The sequence below is a fragment of the Ictidomys tridecemlineatus genome, chromosome 2, assembly GCF_052094955.1.
Source record: "Ictidomys tridecemlineatus isolate mIctTri1 chromosome 2, mIctTri1.hap1, whole genome shotgun sequence".
Taxonomy (NCBI): Eukaryota; Metazoa; Chordata; class Mammalia; order Rodentia; family Sciuridae; genus Ictidomys; species Ictidomys tridecemlineatus.
The window spans coordinates 127903737-127926322 of NC_135478.1; positions in this window are offsets into that span (position 1 = coordinate 127903737).

The following is a 22586-nucleotide window of genomic DNA, read 5'->3' on the forward strand; positions in this document are numbered from 1 at the left end:
ATGGTAAACAGAACAGCAGTGTATTCACCAGTGGCTCGTGGGGGCACCTTTGTCCTAGGCACTTTGGCTGCCAGCCTGGAATTCCCAGTGCCTATGCATTGACAGTATACATTTGAAAGTAGGCTTGTGTTGTTTGTTTGGAAAGCTGCAGTACTAATGGTAAACATGTCTTATATGAGTGGCACTGAGGACCAGTTCATCATATACAGAAATCATTGATAGCAGCACAGAACCTTTGGACCTAGATTAAATTTTTCTATGTCCATACTTCACAACAACTATAATAAATTTTCTCAGGTTTAATATTTCAACTATAATACACAAATCCATACGACTAATGTGTTAACAGATTTTTTTTTCAGACCAGAGAAATGTTTGCTAAAATGTCATGAAGAAATAATGTGAGTCTATTTGGACTATTTGATTTTAATGTGTATTCATGAGTGCTTTTTGCATCCTAATCTCGATCAAAGGACGATTTAGTAGTAAATGATTTTTAAGTAATATTGGCACAATTTTAAAAGCTTCATCCACATAATGGTCACAACCCAAGTTTTTATAAAAAACATAATTTGGCATAAAATCTGTAATGATTACACCATGAAATACAGGATCTTTGATCAAAATTTCATTATGAAGCACATGACTACATGACAACAAATGAGAAAAATTAAAATTTAATTACTGAATTTCTGTTAAAAGTGATGACTAGGAAAAATGGTGTGGATCCTCTTTCTCCCTAAAATCTCATTACATTATAATAATATTTACTAATTATGCACAAAATTAGAATAGGGGATTGGTTGTTATGAGAAGGAAAAAGAAAGAGGGCGGACAGAGGTAGATTTTCAAGTGAAAAATCCAGTGGAGTCAGGCTTCCCAACACAGAGCTTTTTGCTGGGAAACAAAACTCAAATGAGATCATCCTACAATTTTTTAGTTGCTCCTATGTACCTTTCTTGCTTAGATACCCACACATATGTTCCAGAAAACTGAAAATCAACCAAGAAAAAGTGAAAATTGGGATTGGAGTAATCAGTGAACCCAGCAGAGGTGAGCCTTGTTGCAGATTTTGAGGACACAGCAGCTCTAAAGGGAGGTCCGTTCACATGGGTGGGAGACTCTGAGTCTAAAAAGGGTGCTATGTAGGAAAATGGAGAGCTACTCACTTATCTAGTCCAAGGGAGCTTAGGAAAGTCCACCATGACTGGATTGGAAGCTTCAGTATGATGGAAGTTCAGTACGATGGAAGGAAGAAAACAAAAACAAATGACAAGCAAACATATAATAAAACAATAACAGACTTAACAATGGCTCTAGATTAAAGGATACTGAAAAGACCTAATAGCTAAATGCAGTGCATAATGCTGTTTTGAGTCTAGATTTGGAAAAAATAAGACAAAGAAATTATGACAATATCTTTTCTTAATATATATTATCCTTATACATAATGTGTATATTAGTATACATATTATGGTATAATTGATCTGCAGTTATATATGAAACTGCTTTATTCCAGGCTGAAGATTTTAGGGGTCAAATGAGTCAATATGATATATGGCACTGTGTGGGAAAGGTGTACGATGTGTGTGCATGTGAATGTGGAAAAAAATATATAATATACATACAGAGACCATGTTTGGAAAAATATTAACAATAGGTGGTAGAGGTGAAGTTATACCTGTCTTTATTGTACTGTGCCTCCAAATTTTATGAACGCCTAAGAAATTACAAGACAAATAAAAACAGAATAATTGAATAATATAAAGAAAAACCAATGACCTCAAGTAGAATAAACATATATCCCTATAAAATATGAGCTTGGCCAACATTTCACTCTGTTATCCCACTCCTCAGTTTATACCCAAAAGACTTAAAATCAGCAGACTACATCGACCCAGCCACATCAATGTTTATAGCAGTTCAATTAACAATTAACCATGAAACCAACCTAGATGCTCTTCAACAGATGAATGAATAAAGAAAATGTAGTATATATACACAATTTAATATTACTCAGCCTTAAGGAACAATGAAATTATGGCATTTGCAGGTAAATTGATGGGGCTGAAGAATATCTTGCTAAGTAAGCCAATCCCCAAAAACCCAAATGACTAATGTTTTCCCTGATTTGCAGATGCTAATTCACAATGGGGGGATGGTTGCTAGGGGAAAATAGGTGTACTTTGGATTAGGCAGAGGGAAGTGAAGGAAGGGGAGGGGTTATGAAAATAAACAAGAGAATAAGTCGGACACTATTACCTTGTGTCCATGTTATTACACGACCAGTGTTATTCTACATCATGTACAACCAGAATGAGAAGTTATATTCCATTTATGTATGATGTGTCAAAATGCATTGTACTGTCATGTATAACTAATTAGAACCAATTTAAAAAGTGGAAGAAATACATCCATGCATCTCCCATGTGAATATGGTAAGAAGGTTGGAGTGGAAGGTCTTAAGGGAAAGGAAATTGCTTTCATAACCGTTACAAATGTCAATCCTAATTTTGACAGATTATTTTTCACATGGTAAGCATTACATAAATATTGTTAAACAGACGATAAAGAAGCAATCCAAAATCTGTAACACCTGCCCTTGAGTTTCAGAAGTACTAGACAGCATTGGAGAAATTATTTAAAACTGCTCAAATTTAAAAGAGGAACAAAAAAAAAATGAGCTTGGTAGATTATTTGACACTTCAGTAAACAGTATTTAATAACTGTCACAATTGCACATTCTTGTTTACTGTTTTCACAAGTAGCATTGATTTAATTCTATTGGATAGTAAGAGTGGAATATGCAAAGTAGTACTGCTAAATTTTCATTCTTTGAGTCAGGAAATGAATAAAAAATGTATCAAACAAAAATCAAACAGTAGTATTAAAATTGTATTATATTGATGGGTAGGTGCAATAATTTAAAAGAAAAAGTGAAAATGTTGGCAAATGGCTGCACCCATGGAGGAGCCCTGAGCAAGTGTCAGGGTTTATCTAAATTTCATGGAAAGATTTCACATACAATTAGTTATATGCATGTGTGTCATAGTTTTAAATAATTCTTAAAATTTAAGTAATACAGGTTCTTTTATTTGTTAAGTTAAGGAAAATCACAATTAAGAGAAAAATGTAGAGCATTTTGAGTGGGACCACAAACTGTAGGAAGGGCAGGCTCCATTTGGATATCAGGTTGTGGAAATTCACCATCTTCCTTGTTATAAACTGGTGTACTCACTAGTCAGGAGAACAGCCCTTGAGAGTTCCTAAATTTACATCTTACTTCAGGCTGAAGCTCACAGGTCCATGGACATTTTATTGTCTGGGCTCAGGCCCGTTTTCCATTCCCAGATCAATCAATCAAGAGAAGGGAGAAGGGTTGAAATAATGTTGCAAGTTTTCTAAGGAATTCGTATCAAAAAGGGTGAAGACTCTGCGATTGTACAGTGTTAGGCTGCCACAGACTCATGGGTTCTGGCCAAAGACATGAGAGTCCTGGGTGAGGGACAAGGACATTTTTAGTGGAGACACAGCAGGGTTCCTAAGATTTATGCTTTTTAAAAATAGCTTCATTGAGAATGAATTCACAAACCATATGATTCACCCATTTAAAGTGTACAATTAAATAAATTTACAGATAACCAAAACCATACCTAGTTAGTTTTAGAATATTTTTATTATCTCAGAAAGAAACTCTGGACCCTTTAGCTCTCCAAACCCATTTTTGCTCTCTATTCCCCTCTCCTATTAATCTACTTTAAGCCCCTACAGATTTGCCTAATTTTTACTTTATTATGAATGAGTCATAAAATACATAAAGTCTTGTAACTGGTTTCTTTAGTTTGATATAGCGCTTTAGGTGTTCATCCATGTTTTCAGCATATATAAATATAATGTTATTTACTTATTTAGTTACTGGGGATTGAACCTGCAGTGCTTAACCACTGAGCCACATCCTTAGCCCATTTTATTTTTTATTTTATGGTAGAGTCTCACTAAATTGCTAGTGCCTCCCTAAGTTATTTAGGGCCTTGCTAAGTTGCTGAGGCAGATCTCAAACTTGTGATCCTCCTGCTTCTGTCTTTTGAGTTGCTGGGATGACAAGCCTGTACCACCATGCTTGGCCTACATTTTTATATCTGAATAATGTTCCATTGTATGAATATACCAAATTTTGTTTATGCATTTACTTGTTGACAGAAATTTGGATTATTTCTACCTTTGGGACACTATGGTTAATACTTTTATGAATATACTTGGTAAAAATTTTTGTATGGACATGAATTTTCGTTTTTATGGGATATATATGTATAAATGGGATTACTACATCATATGGCAACTCTCCATTTAATATTTTTTTCATTTTTTGGTCCCAGGGATTGAACCTAGAGGTGTTGAACCACGGAGTCATATTCCCAGCCCATATATATATACATATATATATATATATATATATGTATATATGTGTGTGTGTGTGTGTGTGTGTATGTGTGTGTATAAATTTAAAGTGTACAAGGTCTCACTGGGTTACTTAGTACCTCACTAAGTTGCTGGCTTTGAACTGGCATTCTTCCTGCCTCAGCCTCATGAGCTGCTTGGATTACAGGCGGATACCATGGTACCTGGCTCCATTTAATTGTTTGAGTAGAGTGGCCACACCATGTACGTTCATGTAGTAACTGGCCTTTTGTTCATTGGAGAAATGATAATTAAGTTTTCCCAATTTTTAAATTAGTTTCCTTTTCTTCATCTTATTGGTTTATAAAAAGTCTTTACAGATTCTAGATACAAGTCCCTTATCAGATACATGATTTGAAAATACTGTCTCCTATTCTGTGGCTTGTTTTCACTTTTTTTTTGGAAAAAGTGTTTTTCCATTTCCTTTTTCTTTTGAAGTATCAAAGTTTTTAACTTTGATGAAGATATTTTTATCTTTTTTTTTCTGTTTTCGTTTGGATCTTTCATGTTCTGTTTAAGAATCCACTGCCAAATTAATGATCATGAAGATTTTATATTTGCATTTTCTTTTGTTTTGCAGTTTTTGTCATTTTGCCTGGCCATTTATGTCTTCTACTTTATTTTACTCTTTCAGATTATTTGGGCTATTCTGAGTCCTCTGCAATGCCACATGAATTTTAGAGCCATCTTGCCAATTTCCACAAACAAAATGAAAACTTTGATGATAGGTATTGTGTTGAATTTATAAATCAGCCAGAGGAATCTCACTGTTTGAACAGTATTCGGACTTCTGACCTATGAACATGGAATGTTTCTGCATTTTTAATTATGTATTTTCTTTTAACAATGTTTTACAGCTTTCAGAATTTGAGTTTTTCACCTATGTCATTAAATGTTTTCTAAATCTTTTATTCTTTTTGAAGTCACTGTAGGTGGAATTTTCTGAGCCTCATACTTGCATGAGTTCCGTTTGTCACCTCAGTTCCAAGGGAAAGCTGCCTACAGGATTGAGATTTCCCTAGTCTTGAGAAATACCAATCTTTAAATAGTGTGCAAGTTCATGTGCTCAATCTTTGTCCTGGAGGAAGACATCTTTATTATCCTGAAAAGCAAATGAATCTAACATTGAAGGGAATGCCCCTTTTCTTTTTCCCAAGAATGTACATTATGTAAACATCTTTGCAAAGATATTTCAGAACAAAAACTGAGATAAGATGGGCAGAAACAACAGAGATCCATGGAAAATTCTTTCTCAGCAAGTACATATGTGGAATAGTGGAGCAGAGTTTTTTTTCCAAAGGATAGGCTTCCGGAAAGATAATCTAGTGGTTGATTATTACATAACTTAAGTAGATATAGAGAGAAAAGGGAAGAAGACAAAGTAAAAGATAGCAAGGCTGAAATTGTAAAGAGCTCTTTTTTCACAAGAAAAGTACAAGAATCCAGAAAAATAAGACCCAGATAAAGTAACATATACAATTTTGCTAGATAAAAGAAATGAAGGCAACAATACTTAAAAAGCACAACACTTGGAGAGAAAACTGATAGTAGTATTTATGTAATAAAGTAATTTGTACAGTTAATACAAAATTTTTGGGTTAAAAAATCATAAACAGAACCCCAAACAAAATACTTTGTTTTAAAGAAAATAAAGTGTTTGACAAACCTACTTCACAACATTTCTCAAAAGGTAACATTAATAATTTCAAAGAATGAAAATTGTAGTAGGCATATTGTTTAACAAAATGAAATAAAACTAGAAATAGATTTTAAAAATACAGAGCAAATATTTAGAAATGTATCACCAATATAAAACTATTAAATAAGACCTTGGTTATGCACAACTATAAGAATGTTTTCCTAGAGGAAGTAAATGTGTATACACAGACTCAAAAATATCAAGAGGAATGCAATAAAAATCTGTTGAATGGAGAAACATACTTATGAGTAAATTAATGTCCCTAAATTCAATCATTGATAAATATACTATAATGTTTTGTAAATAGTTCTTATAATTTCAAACTCTGTTACAAGTAATTTTTCCAATCAAGGATTTTTCATTATCTTGTGTGCTTTTCATAATGATATAATTATAATTTTAATTTAATTTGTCCATTTTTGGTGTGGTTACTGTGGTTTCTGTGTCCTATTATAAATCTTACCCTATAGCAATACAATTAAGATGCTTTCCTCGAGTCTTATTATTTCACCTTCAAAATTAGACTTTAATGCTTAAATTTATCCAGATTTTTGACTCTGTAGTAAAAACTCATTTCTTCTGTATCTGTGGAATTGATCCAGCATTAGAATTGAGAAAACCATTTATCATGCATTTCGTCTTTGCCATAAATCAAGTGACACTGTTTGGTTATGTTTTTGAGCACTCTTTTCTTTGTCATTGTGCTTTATGTCTAATCTTTCACACATATTACAGTGTTTAAATCACTGTGCTTTATGTGAGCTATTGCTCTTTGGTAGTGTTTAGTTCTTTTCTAAAATTGTCTTGTTTTGTCCGCCCTATGTATTTCCTTACATCATCTCTATCCTATACAATCAGGAGTCTATTTATGGCATCTTGATCTCTTGCTGTGGCTTATACTACTTCTGGCTTAATCAGTTTCCTAGGATCTAGAGCTCCAAAATCCCACTGAATTTCTGTGGTTTTGACTGAGGTCTCTCCTTTTGGCCATTCCTGAATTCCAATCCCTGCCTATCGATAGTACAAGGTTAAAAAATATCTGCTCTTCTATCTCATCTGGGCTTGAATTCTTTTGTTTCTTGACCTTAAAGCCTCATAGACATACACCACAAGGAGAATGCTGTTGATAATGTTTGAATAATTTTTCATTTCTTCGTCCCCTTATAACCTAGTCCCTCAAGTTTTATCTGCCTTGAAAAAAATCCAACTTCAACTTATTTTCCTTTTTGCCTCCATGTTATTACTCAAAGCTCTGAGAAGTACTTGACTTGCTAGACACTTTTCACTTTCCTTGCATGAAGGATGTGATTGAAGAAATAAACAGCACAAAGACATCTGTTTCTTTCTGATTTCTTGCTGTGAGGTACTAGGTACCTTGGCAATACTCCGATAAATGAGCAAAATTAAAAGTATACATGTTATCCTTTGTATTTAGTTATATTCAACAGAAGAATTGGTCTTCTGCAAGCTGCATCATAAGAGGAAGCAGTCAAAATGTTACTGTGTTTTCATTACACAATCTGTTCTTACTCAGGAGCTTAGGCACCTTTCACATATTCATTTACTATTCATCTTTTTGATGAATTCATTCCTCTTTATGATGTACCAGTTCAATATGTCCTGATTTCTTTTTTATTTGTCTCTTGGTTTATTTATGTTTATTATTATTATTATTTTGCTTTGTATTTTTGGTTTTAAAAGTGACCCCTATATTTTAAACATATATTTATGAAGGCTTTAGGAGTTGTACATTTATTCTCCAACTCCATGGCCTGCTATATTTGTCTCTAAATAACATCTTTTGAGAAATTAAAGTTCTTTTTATCATAAAGTCTAATTTATCAGGACTTTATTATAACTACATTATCAGGTTTTTTCTGGAGATTATATCTATATATTTATATATACATATGTATATGCATATATATACATATGTAAATATATATATATATAAAATATGCACACACATATATAAAAAGTGATATATATGTGCTAATAATGTAGAGACATTTCTTATATTTTGCTATGTATATCATCTGTAAAATTTGCATTTAGATGTTTTTTTCTCTCTCTTTTTTTTTTTTTGTGTGTGTGTGTGGTGCTGGGGATTAAACTGAAGGCCTTACACATGCTATACAAACATACTACCACCAAGCTATACCTCCAGCCATACACTTGGATTTAAAATCTACCAAAACTGGGCTGGGATGTGGCTCAAGCGGTAGCACGCTCACCTGGCATGCATGCGGCCCGGGTTCGATTCTCAGCACCACATACAAAGATGTTGTCTCTGCCGAAAACTAAAAAATAAATATTAAAATTTTCTTTCTCTCTTCCTCTCTCTTTAAAAAAAAAAAGTCTACCTAAACTTGACTTCCTGTCATGTAAAATAGGTATCAGTTCTCATTGAATTAGATACTGATAACTCATAACAAATTGACAGGTGAATCTTGCCTCAATTACTCTGCAGCACCAATTTAGTTGGGAATTGAATCTTTATTTGTATGTTTTATAATTTTATCGTCTCTACATTGATTTATTAGTTTACTTGTTTACTATAGTAGGAAAACACCACCAAGTCAAGTTATAATGATTTTTAATAAGTTTTATATAAATAAGTTTGATATTGAATAGATTATATATGTGTAATAAGTGATGTTTTAATGTTTTCTTTATGTTAACCCTTTAAATTTTGATACAAATTAAAATTATCCTGTCAATTTACAATTGAAAACATAAAATATACTATAAATTTGAGAATACACCGTATTTATAGATCTATGTAATTGTCACTTTTACACTATTGATACACAACTCAGTATACTATTCTGTTTTGTAGGTCATCTTAACTTTTATGGTTTATGTGAAAATGACACTAAACTTTGGTTAGACTTAATCATGCTTAATTGTTTTCTATGCTATATAGATTTTATAATTAAATTATATGTGTAAAATGACCATTTTGTTATTTCCTTTTCAATATTTATATTGATTTTTCTTGCCTGATTGAACTGACTAGGACTTTCAGTGTACATTGAATTAAAAACTGAGGTGAATATTCATGTTTCATTCTTAATAACTAGAGAAAGTTTCAACCACTATTTATATTTTCAGTTTATAAAAATTCTACTAGTATATTTGTATTAAGTATAGAGTTGATGTTAGTTCCTTTTTCATACTTTGTCAAATACCTTTTTCTTTCTATTGCCTATTGTGTTGCATATTTCCATTTCTTACAAAATTTTTATAATTTAACATTATCTTATTCTGGAGTGGTTTATCTCCCAAATATTTCCAACTATTATTATTATTATTATTATTATTATTTTGATTATTTTTTAGATTTTGCTTTCTGGAATTTCCTTAATCTATGATTAATTTGTTTCTTGTTATTTTACCTTGTAATCTCCATCAATTCAAATATCTTTCTAAGTAAAGATATGATAAATAAAATGTTATTTTGCACCTAAAACTATTTTACCTTGGCTTCAAAATTCATTTGTGGTTTGGGTGAATAATCCTCTGATAATTAATTTCCTGATAATTTATAAGCCTATGTTATATCTTCCAGTCTACAGTGTTGCTAGTAAAAAGCTTGAAGTGAGCCCAATATTTAGTTCTATGGAGGGGATCCATATTGTTCAAAGGGAACTTATCAGATATATTCTCTTCATCCTTAACAATATCATCATTTTGAGTAAAAGTATGATTTTTAAAAAATTCATTATAGGTTTTAATCATTAGGAAATTTGAATCAATTTCTATGCTTTAACTTTTAGAAATTTTCTTCCATAATTTCTTTAATAATTTATTTTACTGACTTTATAATAATTTATCTTTTTGAAAACCCTATTAATCAGAAGGTAATCCTTGGGTCATTCTATTTTGATTGATTTATTGTTAAAATGGATTTTTTCATTTTAGAAGAGTTTAGATTTATAAAAGATATAAAGGTAGCACAGAGAGTATCTGTATATCTGGCATCCAGAGTCCCTGTTGTTAATATTTTAAGATACAATATATGATTCTTACTTCTGTCACTAGTAATGAACCACTATTTCTGTATGATTGGCTGGAGTCCTTTTACATTAGGCTTCACTCTGTGTTATACCATTCTGTGGATTCTCTCACATGCGATTTTTTAAAAGAACTTGTTCACTTTCTGGATTTGGAAGACACTCTAGGAAATGGCAGAAGAGGTATTTCCAGAAGCCGATCCATACAAAAAGCAAATGATAAATGGGGAAAAAATCTGTCTGAACAAACTTTCTCAGAACTCTGAAATTTTACACAGAACTAGTAAAACCCAAGAGAATACTTAATCAAACACCACCACCAACAACAAAACCAGGCTGCATATGAATAAGGGAGTTTTGCAGGATTTTAATTGATGAGGGAACCATCTCTCTCTCTTTCTACCTTGCTCTGCATGGCCTTAAGGAAAACAGAGTGTATTCCTAGTACACAACACTTGTGTTAGATGGAACAGAATGGTTTTGGCCTGGGGCGCATAATACTTGAAGCATTCTTTCAAGGAGCTTGCTTTTAGTGCAAAACTCAGAACTCACCCTGAGCTGATTAACCTACTTGGAGGTATTTGTTTAAAACATTTAAAGACAAATGAATTAGCTGTTTCCCCTTGAAGTAGGAAAAAAATGTATGGGTAAAACAGCTTAACTGAAAATTTTGGTAGGAGGAAAGAGAGAATAAGCAAGTTTTTCTTTTTTTATGATAGTATAGTAATTATACAATATATACACTATAATACTATAGTATTTGGATTCATTATGACAAAATCATACAAGCAAAAAGTTTGATTTCAATCCCCATTCCCACTCCTTTTCTTTCTTCCTTCCTTCCTCCCTCCCTCCCTTCCTCCCTTCCATCCTTCCTTCCTTCTTTTCTTTTTTGGTACTGGGGTTTTGAACTCAGGAGCTCACAACCACTGATCCACCACATTCCCCAGCCCCATGTTGTATTTTATTTAGAGACAGGTTCTCATTGAGTTACTCAGTGTCTCCCTTTTTGCTGAGGCTGACTTTGAACTCGAGATCCTCCTGCCTCAGCCTCCCGAGTCACTGGGATTATAGGCATGTGCCACTGTGCCCAGCTCTTACCCATTTTCCTCCACTTTGCTCTCCCTTTATTTTCCCTCTTCTACTAATCCCTTTCACTTCATGATTTTTGATTGATACTTTCTACATATACATAAAAGTCAACTTTTCTTTATGCAAATATACACACACCTTTATGTGTGTATGTAATATGATTTTACTAAATTCATCTCATCGTTCTTCCCCTTTCCCTTCCTACCTCCCTCTTACTCATGCTTCTTCTACTCCACTGATGTTCCATATATCTTTATAATATCCAAACCCTTCCCCAACTGCCTTCTTTCCCTATTTTTGTTCTAGTTCCACATATGAAAGGAATTATTTGATCTTTGATTAGCAGCTTTAGAAAACATAAGTTTTGGAAAGTTCCCACATTGCAACTGGGAATCTGGGGAAAATGAAGTGTAAGTCCAGGGCTGGGACTATGAGCAGAAATGTCTGAGAATACCCCAACCTCTCACTTGTGAACCAACATAAGGGTCTATGCAAAGTGAAGGCTAAGGCAGAGTTTTAAGTTGCCCATTTAGGAGGCATTCACAACACAAGGCCAGAGCTCACATGCATAGACTCTCAGATTTTTGTTTGTTTCCTTATTTTGTTCTAGGTGTTAAAGAAAATGGCTGTCCTTAAGCTGATGGAACCGAGACATTAATGGCCATACCTAAGAATTTCATTCAAACACTATAACATAGGTTTAGAAAAGTCACTTAACAAATAAACAACTACTACAGGAAGCTATAGGACATCCTGATGAAGGATAATTTGATTTTCAGAATTGGCTCATTATGAATATTCAAAATATCTAGTTTTCAACATGAAAAAAATTAAGAATGCAAAGAAACCAAAAAATATATGGCCACATGGGGGTGAGAGTGGAGGGATAAGTCAATAGAAATTGTTCTTGGAAAAGCTCAAGCATGGGTTTACTTGGCAAGTATTTTAAGTTAACTGTCTGGTATATTTTAAAGAGCCTAAAAACAAACAAACGAAAATAATGACAAGAGGAAAACAGGAATAAAGAGTCAAAGGAATCCAGGAAAAATCATGTTTCTCTGAAAGAAGAATATCAACAAGACACAGAAATTATATAACAGGAATAAAAAAAATTGGAGTTGAAAAGTAGCATATCTTGATGAAAAAAAATCAGGAGAGGAGCTTAATTTTAGCAAACAGAGGAAAGAACCATCAAACATGAATATTGGTTAATAGAGATCGTCCAGTCTGAGAAGCAGAAAGAAAAAGTAATGAGTAAAACTAACTAGGGGCTAAATGACCTCTGGGACACCATTAAATATGCACATCATTGTAATTTTTATGGACAAGAGAAAGAAAAAGAGGCTGAAAGAATATTTCAGAAAATATTAGCCCCAAATTTCCATAATAAGAGGAAATACATAAATGCAAAAATCCAAAAAGCTGAAGGAACATCATGTAGAAAATTCAAGAATGGACATGCCAAAAAATAAAATCAAATAAATGATGAGCAACAAAGAGAATCTTGAAAGTAGTATGGGAAAAGAGACTTGTCACATATGAGCCATTCTTAATCAAATCAATGCTCATCTCTCATTAAAAAATATACATGGGCTAAGACAGTGGGACAACATAGTCAAAGTCCTGCATGGGGTGGGGAGGGGGCGGGATCCCTACCAACTAACAATTCTACATACAGGAAAAGGATCCTTGAGAAAAGAAAGAAGGAGTAAGAAATTTCCAGAAAATAAAAACTGACAAAGTTCTTTACTATTAGGTCCTCCCTCTAAGCAATACTAAAGAGTCCTTCACACCGAAGGGAAAGGATGCTAGACAGTAACTCAAACCCACACAAAGAAATAAAAACACAGTTCATAAAAGTCAGTATCAATGCATTTTTTTTCTTTGTAACCTCTCTTTTATTTCTGTGCAATTAAAAGGCAACTGCATAGAAATTATCAATTAATGTCAACAGGAACACAATGTATAAAGAGGTCATTAATGAAAATAATAATATCAATGGGAGGAAGATCTATATAGGAGCAAATATTTGTACACTATTGGAACTGAATTGGTTTTAATTAAAAATTAAGATGATATTAAGGGGGCTGGGGTTATGGCTCAGTGGTAGAGTGCTCGCCTAGCATGTGCAATGTGCTGGGTTCCATCCTCAGAACTACATAAAAATAAATAAAATGAAGATTTTTAAAAAGATGATATTTATAATATGTTTGTGTTATATAATAAATCATTCAACTGGCTTTTGAACCTGATTCATGGAATACTCCAAGTCACTAGAATTTCCTGAACAACTGTTATTGTTTCTATATGTGCTGTCCTCCAAACGCACTTATGTGAGACAATGCAAGAATGTCCAGAGGTGACTCGATTATGAAAGTTGTGACTTAAGTGGTAGATTAATTCACTTGAATGGATTCACTGGGTGGTAACTCTGGACAGGTAGGTTGGGGTTGGACTACATAGGTCCCTGGATATGTGCCTTTGGGGTTTAAATTTCGTCTCTGAGGAGCAGAGCACTTGCTCTCTCACTTTCTCTTCCTGGTTTTCTCAGCCAAGCCTTTCCACCATGATGTTCTGCCTCACCTCAGGCCTACAGCAATGGGGTCAACTGACCATGAACTACCCTCTGAAACTGTGAACCAAAATAAATATTTATTCCCCTAACTTGTTCTTGTCAGGTATTTTGATCACAGTAATGAAAAACTAATGAAAGCAATACCCATATTGTTACTAATCATGAACCCAAGAGATCACATCTGAGTTTTGCCAATGAGATGAGTCAGGATGGGGCCCATCATCTGAAAGGACAACCGTGTGATTAGAGATTTGGCACTTTGAGGCAACTCATCCCCTGGGGAGGATAAAGTGGGTTTTGACTGTTTGATAGTACAGTCAGTGATTCAATCAAACATAGCTATGCAATGAAGTTTCAATAAAGACTCTGAGCCTCAGAGATCCGCAGAGCTTCACAATTGGTTAACACATGGATGTATTGGAAGGGTAATATGCCTCAACACCACAGAGAGAGGGCACAAAAATTCTGGGCACAAAAATCCTAGTCATTGTGCTAGATGTATCTTCATGCTCTTCATCCTAAATTATAAAATTTATAATAAAATTATAATTGTACATATAGCTATATCTGTAGCTTTTTGAGTCATTCTAGTGAGCTATCAATCCTGAGGATAAATAGAAGATCTTTGGAATTATTGGGAGTTGATCAGAGGTGGTGACCTGGGATCACTTAATTGTGACTAGCAAGTGAGGTAAAGACAATTTTGTGAGAAGGTTGTGGGAAACCCTCAGATTTGTAGCCAATTGGTCAAATACGTGAATGGCCTGGCGTTCCTTGAACTTCTCATTGGCTTTTGAAATAAGAGCAGTCTTATGGGAGATTGGCCATTTTACCTATACAGGCTGATATTAACTCTAAGTGATAACAGTCAGAACTGAAGTGTTGTACCAAAGCAACAACCACAAAATAAGTAAAAATTCCATAGTAAAAGAAGTGAGAATGGAATAAATGTGATACACTAAAAATTACCTATTAAACACACAAAAATCCACTAATGGAATAATGGGGGAATTGGGGACTGACAAGTATTTAAGCCATATAGAAAAAAAATTAGAAAACTGCAGAAGTAAATACATTGTTACCTGTAATTATATTAAATTTAAATTGATTAAATTTTCTAATCAAAAGAGATTAGCAGAATTTATTTAAAAGTACAATCCAAATAATATAAAATTGTCTGTGTCTCATTTTATAATCTAAACACTCAAATGATTTGAAAGAAAAATAATCTAGAAAATATTTCATCTAAAAATAAACAAAGGAGATTTTGAGTGACTATCTTATTGTCAGACAAAATATATTTTAAGACAAATATTGTTATAAAAAACAACAAGGGATAATAAATAATATGCAAATATTACTGCATCAAGCAGATATAATGCTTGTGTACTTATATGTACCTAACAACAAAGACCCCAAATATTGGAAGACAAAACTCACAGTGTTAAAAATAGAAATAGACAGTTCAAAAATATCTGTTGAAACATTAATGTAACAATTTAAATAATGGAAACAACTAGTCAGCTAGATATAGAAATCTTGACCAGAACATTAAAACAATTAGACCTCTCAGAGATATATAGAACACTTCCCTCAAACAAAATAATGCATATTTCCCTACATTCTCTTTAAGCATCCTCCAAGATATACTAAAAGAAATACTAATTTATTTTAAAAATGCAATCATACATTGCATTTTCTCTGATTACATTTGAATGTAGTTAGAAATAAATAACAGAACAATTTCAAAATTTAACAGATATATGAAAATAAAAGCACAAGGTTGAATAACTAATAGGCCAAAGAAGAAGTCATAATTAAAATTTAAAAACACTGACACACAACTAAAAAGAAAATACACCAAAATTCAATGTATGTGATGTGCAAAAGCAGTATTTAGAGCCAATATCTACAAATATCTACATTCAAAAATAAGATCTCAAATCAGTAATTTAACTTTCCACCTCCAGAAAATTAAACTCAAAACCAATATTAGAAAGAATATCAATCTGATTAAAACAGAAAATAGAAAAACAAAACATGATTAAAAACACAAGATTTTTTTTAAAAAATTGTGATGACCAACATGATCTAGAAAACTTTAGACTGACAAAGAAAAAAGACCAAATACTCAAATTGTAAATATTAGAAATGAAAACTGGCATATTTGAATTGTCCCCCTTACCTGGATGGGAATATGGCTTAGTGGTAGATTGCTTGCCTAGCATGTGGGAGGTCTTGCATTCAGTCCCCAGTATCACAAAAAACAATCAAAAGAATTTGAATTATCATTACAAAGATAAAATAATTAGAAAAAATATTTTGAAGGACTGTATGACAACAAGCTATACAACCAAGACAAAATGAACATATTTCCAGACATAAACAAATGAAACAAAACTAACTCAGTAAGGAAAACAAGTACATGTTATTCAGGTAAAAGATTGTATAATTAAAATCAGATACATAAACAAAAATAGAAAATTCCCAGCAAAGAAAACTCCAATTCAGGATTTCTGTCCTCATGAATGTTATCAATTATTTAAAGAAGAATTAACAGAAATCCTTCTTAACATCTGCCAAGGGGAAAAAATATAATAAGCAAAGAACAAGTCCCCAGCACATTTTATGAGACTGGTATTTCCCTAATAGCAAGGGCAAAGATACATAGGAAAAAAAAAACTTTATACAACACTATTTTCTCAAAAATCCTTCAAAAGATACTAGCCAACTGTACCAGTATCATACTAAAATTTATGCCCATCGTGAAAAAGGCAGCATAATCATTTTAACAGATGCAGAAAATTTATTAGCAAAATAAAACTCTTTTTCTTATAAAAACAAGGAAAACACTAAGAACTGAAGGTCTCTTCTTCAACCTGAATTGGGGCATATATGAAAAACTTACCAGGAGCACCAGACTTTATAAATAAAGACAGAAACTTTTTTGCATTAGGTGAAGAAGACGACTAGGGCATCTGTTCTTGCCATTTCTATGCAAATTAGAAGTTCTGGAATGTGGTATACCTTAGTAAATGTCCTATGAGAGATTAAGAATATTGTTGTTGAAGGGAGTAGTCTATCTATGTCAATTAAATGAAGTTGATTGATAGTTCTACTTAGGTCATCTATGTACTACTGATTTTACTAGTCAACTTTCTGATGCTGTGTCAAAAGATCTGAGAAAAATGACTTAAAGCAGGAAAGATTTATTTTGGCTGCTTCCTGTTTCAGAGGCTTTTGTCCATGGTGGCTTGGCCCCATTGCTATGGGCCTGTGACAAGGTAGAACAGCATGGCAGGGAGCATATCACAGAGCAGAATTGACCACCTCATGGTGGCCTGTGGTCAGGAAGTGGAGCAAGAGAGTGAGAGAGAACAGTAATGAGAGAGACAGAGAGGGAGAGGAAGAGGAGGAGAGAGAGTAAGGGAGAGAGGGAGATGGAGAGGAAGAGAGAGAGTAAGAGGGAGAGACAGGGAGGGAGGTGCGGAAAGGAAGAGAAAGGAAGGGAAAGAGAATACAGGTATAAAATATATATTTTTTAAAGCCATAGCCCCAGTGACCCACCTCTTCTAACTAAGTCCCACTTCCTGAAATTCCATCCATTTCCAATAGCACCACCAGCAGGGGACCAAACTTTCAACAGGGAGCCTTTGAGAAAACGTCTAGATCTAAATGACACTGATTTTGTGCCTTATTAATTACAAAGCATGCTGAAATCTCCAATTGTGAGGTCTGTTTTGTGTATCATTTTTTCCTGCTGAAGAATTAAAAAAAAACATTTCTTGCAGGTTATCTCTTCTAGAAATGGATTTCTTCAGTTTTTGTTTGTCTGAATTAGTCTTTATTATTTTATAGACACCTCCAAACTCCTCCAGCTTCTATCTACTGCTAAGTTCCAAAGCTTTTTCCATAATGGTAGATATTTGTTGGCAGCATTCCCACTCTCAGAAAAAAATTCAGGGTTAGTCAGTTCAATATATATATATATACATATATATGTATATATATGTATATATATATATACACATTAGACTGCATGAAGATTGTGGTTCATCTGTGAGGTAATCCCACAAAAATCAGAGGTGAAATGATCACATTATGAGAGCTGTTAGCTAATTGGTGGATTAATGCAATTGGTAGATTAATCCATTTGGTAGAGTAATTCATTTCATGGATTAACAATTTGGAAGGGCTACTGTATTGGGTGGCAGATGGGCCATGGATGGAAGAAGTAGGTCTATGGGGATATGCCCTTGAAGATTATGTCTTGTGCCTGGATCCATCTCCTCTCTGTGTCCTTCCTGCCCATCATGAGCTGAGTAGCTTTTCTCTATCAATTTCTGCCTCAGTGTTCTGCCTTGGCTATGGCCTAGAACAACTGAGCTGGTTGAGCATTGAATAAACCTGTGAAACTTGAGCTGAAATTAACCTTTCCTTCTCTAAATTTTTCTTGTCATATGTTTTGGTCACAGCAACAAGAAGCTGACTAACACAGTGGCTTAAACAATAGACCTTTATTTCACAGTTCTGAAGACTGGAAGTCTAAAGCACTGGCAGAATGTGTATCTATTTAAGTCATTCTTTCTGGCTTGAGCTTAGTTCTGGGATAGACTTAAATTGCTTTAAAGTAGTGTGTTATTTCATAGTTAGCTTTTAATAATTGTTAGATGTGACCAGGCTTAGGTTACTTATTTTCTACTGTAAGATCAAGACACATCTGAGTTCACTCCCCAATGTCCAATCTGGCTGGGAGGAATAGACACCACTTCTGGACCTGTGAGTGCACACATACTATTTCCTTCAATCATTTCAGGTGCTCCTTTGTATTCCAACTATCATGACTTCCTCAAACACAAGTACGATCAGTTCTCAGATGACCACTTGGAGGGAAACCTGTGATAATCCACAATTCTTTTTCTTATACATCTCCTTCCTCTCTGGAATGCTGTTTTAGGGTTAACTCTGGGAGTTTGTTACCTTCTGGCTGGGTTTTCCTCACCTGTGCACCAGACTCTACCTATTGTCTTAAGGTAGGAAATCCAGTGGCTACCTCCTCACCTCTTCCTGACCTTTGTTGCCTCACATCCAGTGTTTTGAACCACTGTTGATTATATTTTGTCCATTTTTAGTTGTTTTAGGAGGAAAGCTATATGCTCTCTATTATTTTCTGATGATTGAAAATATGTCTCCCCATTCATTCTTTACTATTAAAATAGTGTTTTGCATTGCTAATCATATTTGCATTTCTGATTACAACAACACACATACATGTGCATGCTGTGTGCCTATGCACATATATAACACATACACACACATCAATAGTTCTGTTATGGGGAATCATTAAAATCACAGATGGAAGCTGCTGAAGTACCTGTAGTTCAGGGACCGCATAGTCTTGCTTCTAGCCACTCATGTGTTTTTCTCTTTGCCTAGCATATGAGATTTTAGATTAATTTATAAATTTCAGTTTAAATGTGTCTTTCCAGAAACCTTCAATGACCACCAAAATTAGTGCCTCACATTTTAGAATCCACAACCACCTCTACTTTCTCTAGTATAGCATCATCTTACATTATATTTTTATCGCTTGATTAATTTTCTATCTTTGTGTTGATTGTGATTTCCTTTCAGGTTAGCCTGTGAATTTTCATAGATGTATCTTGTTCCTCTAGCACAATTCATAAAGCATGGCAAAAGCTCAGAACCACTTACTGAATCTATGGATTTATAAAAAGCACTATTTTTATTTGGAGCACTGAAAGTATGTCCTTACCCAAGAAAAGAAACTTTGAGCATATTTTAATCTATGACCTCCTTTGGGACGTCAGTGCACTTGAGAGTATGCTTGCAAAATCATTTTTGCAAGTGAGCAAAATCAGCTGATTTAGGCCTGAGCACTCACACTGTTGAACAATGTAATTATTTAGCCTTTTTCCTAATTAACCCTTTCAAACCTCTTAACAACCTGACAACATTTAGGAAGCATAGGTTATTTTTATGTTTTAATTTACACTGGATGATTCAGCTGAAAATCAGCTAATTCAATCACTGCAGTTTGAATGAATATAGGCTCTGATTTTTTGGATGATGTTAACATAAACAACAACCCAATACAGAATGAGTCATAATATCTCTAAGGTATTTAAGCAATCAAGTCCTAGAGCCAGCAGGAAGGAAAGTTAAGTAACATAACTCATCCAGGACACAGTCATTATTGGAAATGTGATTTTTGCTTCAGCAGTGCATTTTGAGGGATGCTGAAAGAATTATAGTGAAAATCTAAGAAAATAATTGTGTCCTCATAAATTCAACTTGGGATAAAACCATTTCTTTGAAATAAAGCAACTGCATAAAATTATTTATATCCCCAACATATGAAAAATAACATGGCCCTACATGGACATTCAAAGCATTAGCTGGGCAGTGTGTCTGCATTTGTTTGTTCATGGCATAAAATGAGAGTAAAAGTTCAGAAAAGAGCCAGAGAATGGTTACTCTCACTTTAAAGACAGGTTGAGATATCTGAGGGGTGGATAACTGTGAAAGTCCAGCTAATGCACTTACCTTAGAGTTGAACTTGCCAAAAAATAGTCTTCTCTTAACTGAGATAATATGATCATATAACATAAATTCAAAATACACTACTTAAGCTGGGAGCAGTGGCACATGCCTATAATCCCAGCAGGTCAGGAAGATGAGACAGGAGGATTGAAAGTTCAAGATTAGTCTCAGAAACTTAGCAAGGACCTAAGTGACTTATAGAGACCCTGTCTCAAAATAAAATAAAATTAAAAGGTTGGGAATGTGGCTCAGTAGTTAAGAATTCTTGGGTTCAATCCTTGGTAACTCTACCCTTCCCAAAAGAAAAAAAAAAGAAATATACTACTTAGAATCACATGTACCTGTTTCAATAAACATAATTCTCATTATATTTAAAAATTTGTCCTAATTAGTTATACATGAGAGTAGAATGCATTTTGACACATCATATATAAATGGACTATAAATTCTCATCATCATTTTGACCATACACTGCTGGAGAATTTAGGAGAAGTTTAGAAAATATTCTTTAGAAAGAATAACTGAAAGATCAAAGGGGCAACTTGGGTCTTAGAACTTTTATGACCTCCTCTGGCATTTATCATATGTAACTAAGGTGGAGAAGTTAAAGGAAGGCTGTCTGTCAAGCATTAGTTTTAAGGCATTTCCAATAAACTATTCATGCATATGCTTTTCCTCCTTTATAATTTGAGTTTTAGCAGTTAAATATAATTCACAGTATGGTAGAAATATGCAAATTTTCCTCATTATGGAAGTCTACCACAAATATTTCCCAAAGTGATAAAAATATTGATTTTAATGTTGTCATTCCCAACAGATAATTTGAGTCATTATAATAGCCTGTATTTTTTCTTTGATTTCCTTTAATTTCTAATTCAGTATCCCCAGCTGCAGATAGCCATAGGCTTCCTTTAGCATACTAGAATATTTGAAGCGATATAAATCTGGTGAGTTAAGGGTCAAAAAGTTCAGATCTTGACATCAATGCTGGATTGAAAACCTGAAGGAATAAATGGAGAGACTCCCAGAGGTAGAATATAGGGAAAATGCTAAGAGAATAATACTTCTCAAATAGTGGAAAAGATGTGAAAAGAGTTCTCATGAGAAGAAATTAGATAAAATTTTCATTCTAAGCAAGTACCATCATTTAGAAAATAAAATTATTCCTCAGTCCCACGCATGATAATTCTGTCATTATCTAAGCACGGTTTTACTTTTGTATTTCTCTAAGGGGGACCAGTGTATGGAGGACTATGTCTACAAAATGAACTCTATTGAAGCTGTTCATAATTCTCATGGATTTACCTTAGATGGCATGGAGAACTGGTTTTGCCCGGATAGTAACAAGTCTAAGTAGCTTAATTAGAAGTTCAACAGACATTTTGAGTCTCTTTGATCCTAAATCTATTCCCAAGCCTTGGCCTGTTGGATGTTGATAATCTGAGGGTGAAAAGAAAAAGGCAAAAGATGAGGTTGATCTCAAAGCTTAGAGCAGAGTGTGTCCCCTCTGCCCACTCGGGGATTCCCTAAAACAGGAGAATTCTATTTTAGGGAAGTAGGATTTCCCACAGCTCACCCTACCACACATCTACCTCTTGAAGAAATGAGAGTACGAGGTCCAAAAAAATGGTTGGGAGAACTCTGCTGAGAAAATCTACACCCTTCACTCTTTCCTTTACCATCTGCACCCTTCCAGGTATAAAGTATAAAGAAGAATGTAGCTTTTGAATCCTCTGTTAACCATTGGGTACATTTTGTTAAATTGTAATGTTCAAACATACGACTTTCATACAAGGATCAAGTGAACATAATATTTTATTGTCAGACATTTTACTCAAATTGTGAATTAATGATGGGAATTGTATGATGTTAATTCCTGTCTAACAGGCATCTGGGGAGCCAGGGTATACACAGAAAATTTAGTAAATGGCTGAGTTAAATGAAATATTGGCGACTAGTCAACATGGGTATAACTATGCTATTTGGAATTATAGGTTCTACTGAACAGAAATTATCTGTAGCCTTTCTGGATAAAAATCTCCAAATTATCATCTGTTCCTCCAGTGTTGTAAAATAACTGCACAGAAAGAAAGTGTAGTCATTTCTTTTGCTTATTGCCAAGCCTTAGTTGATCTTTCTAACTATTTTGGTCTGCTTGCTTAGTTTGGAAGTTGGAACAAGG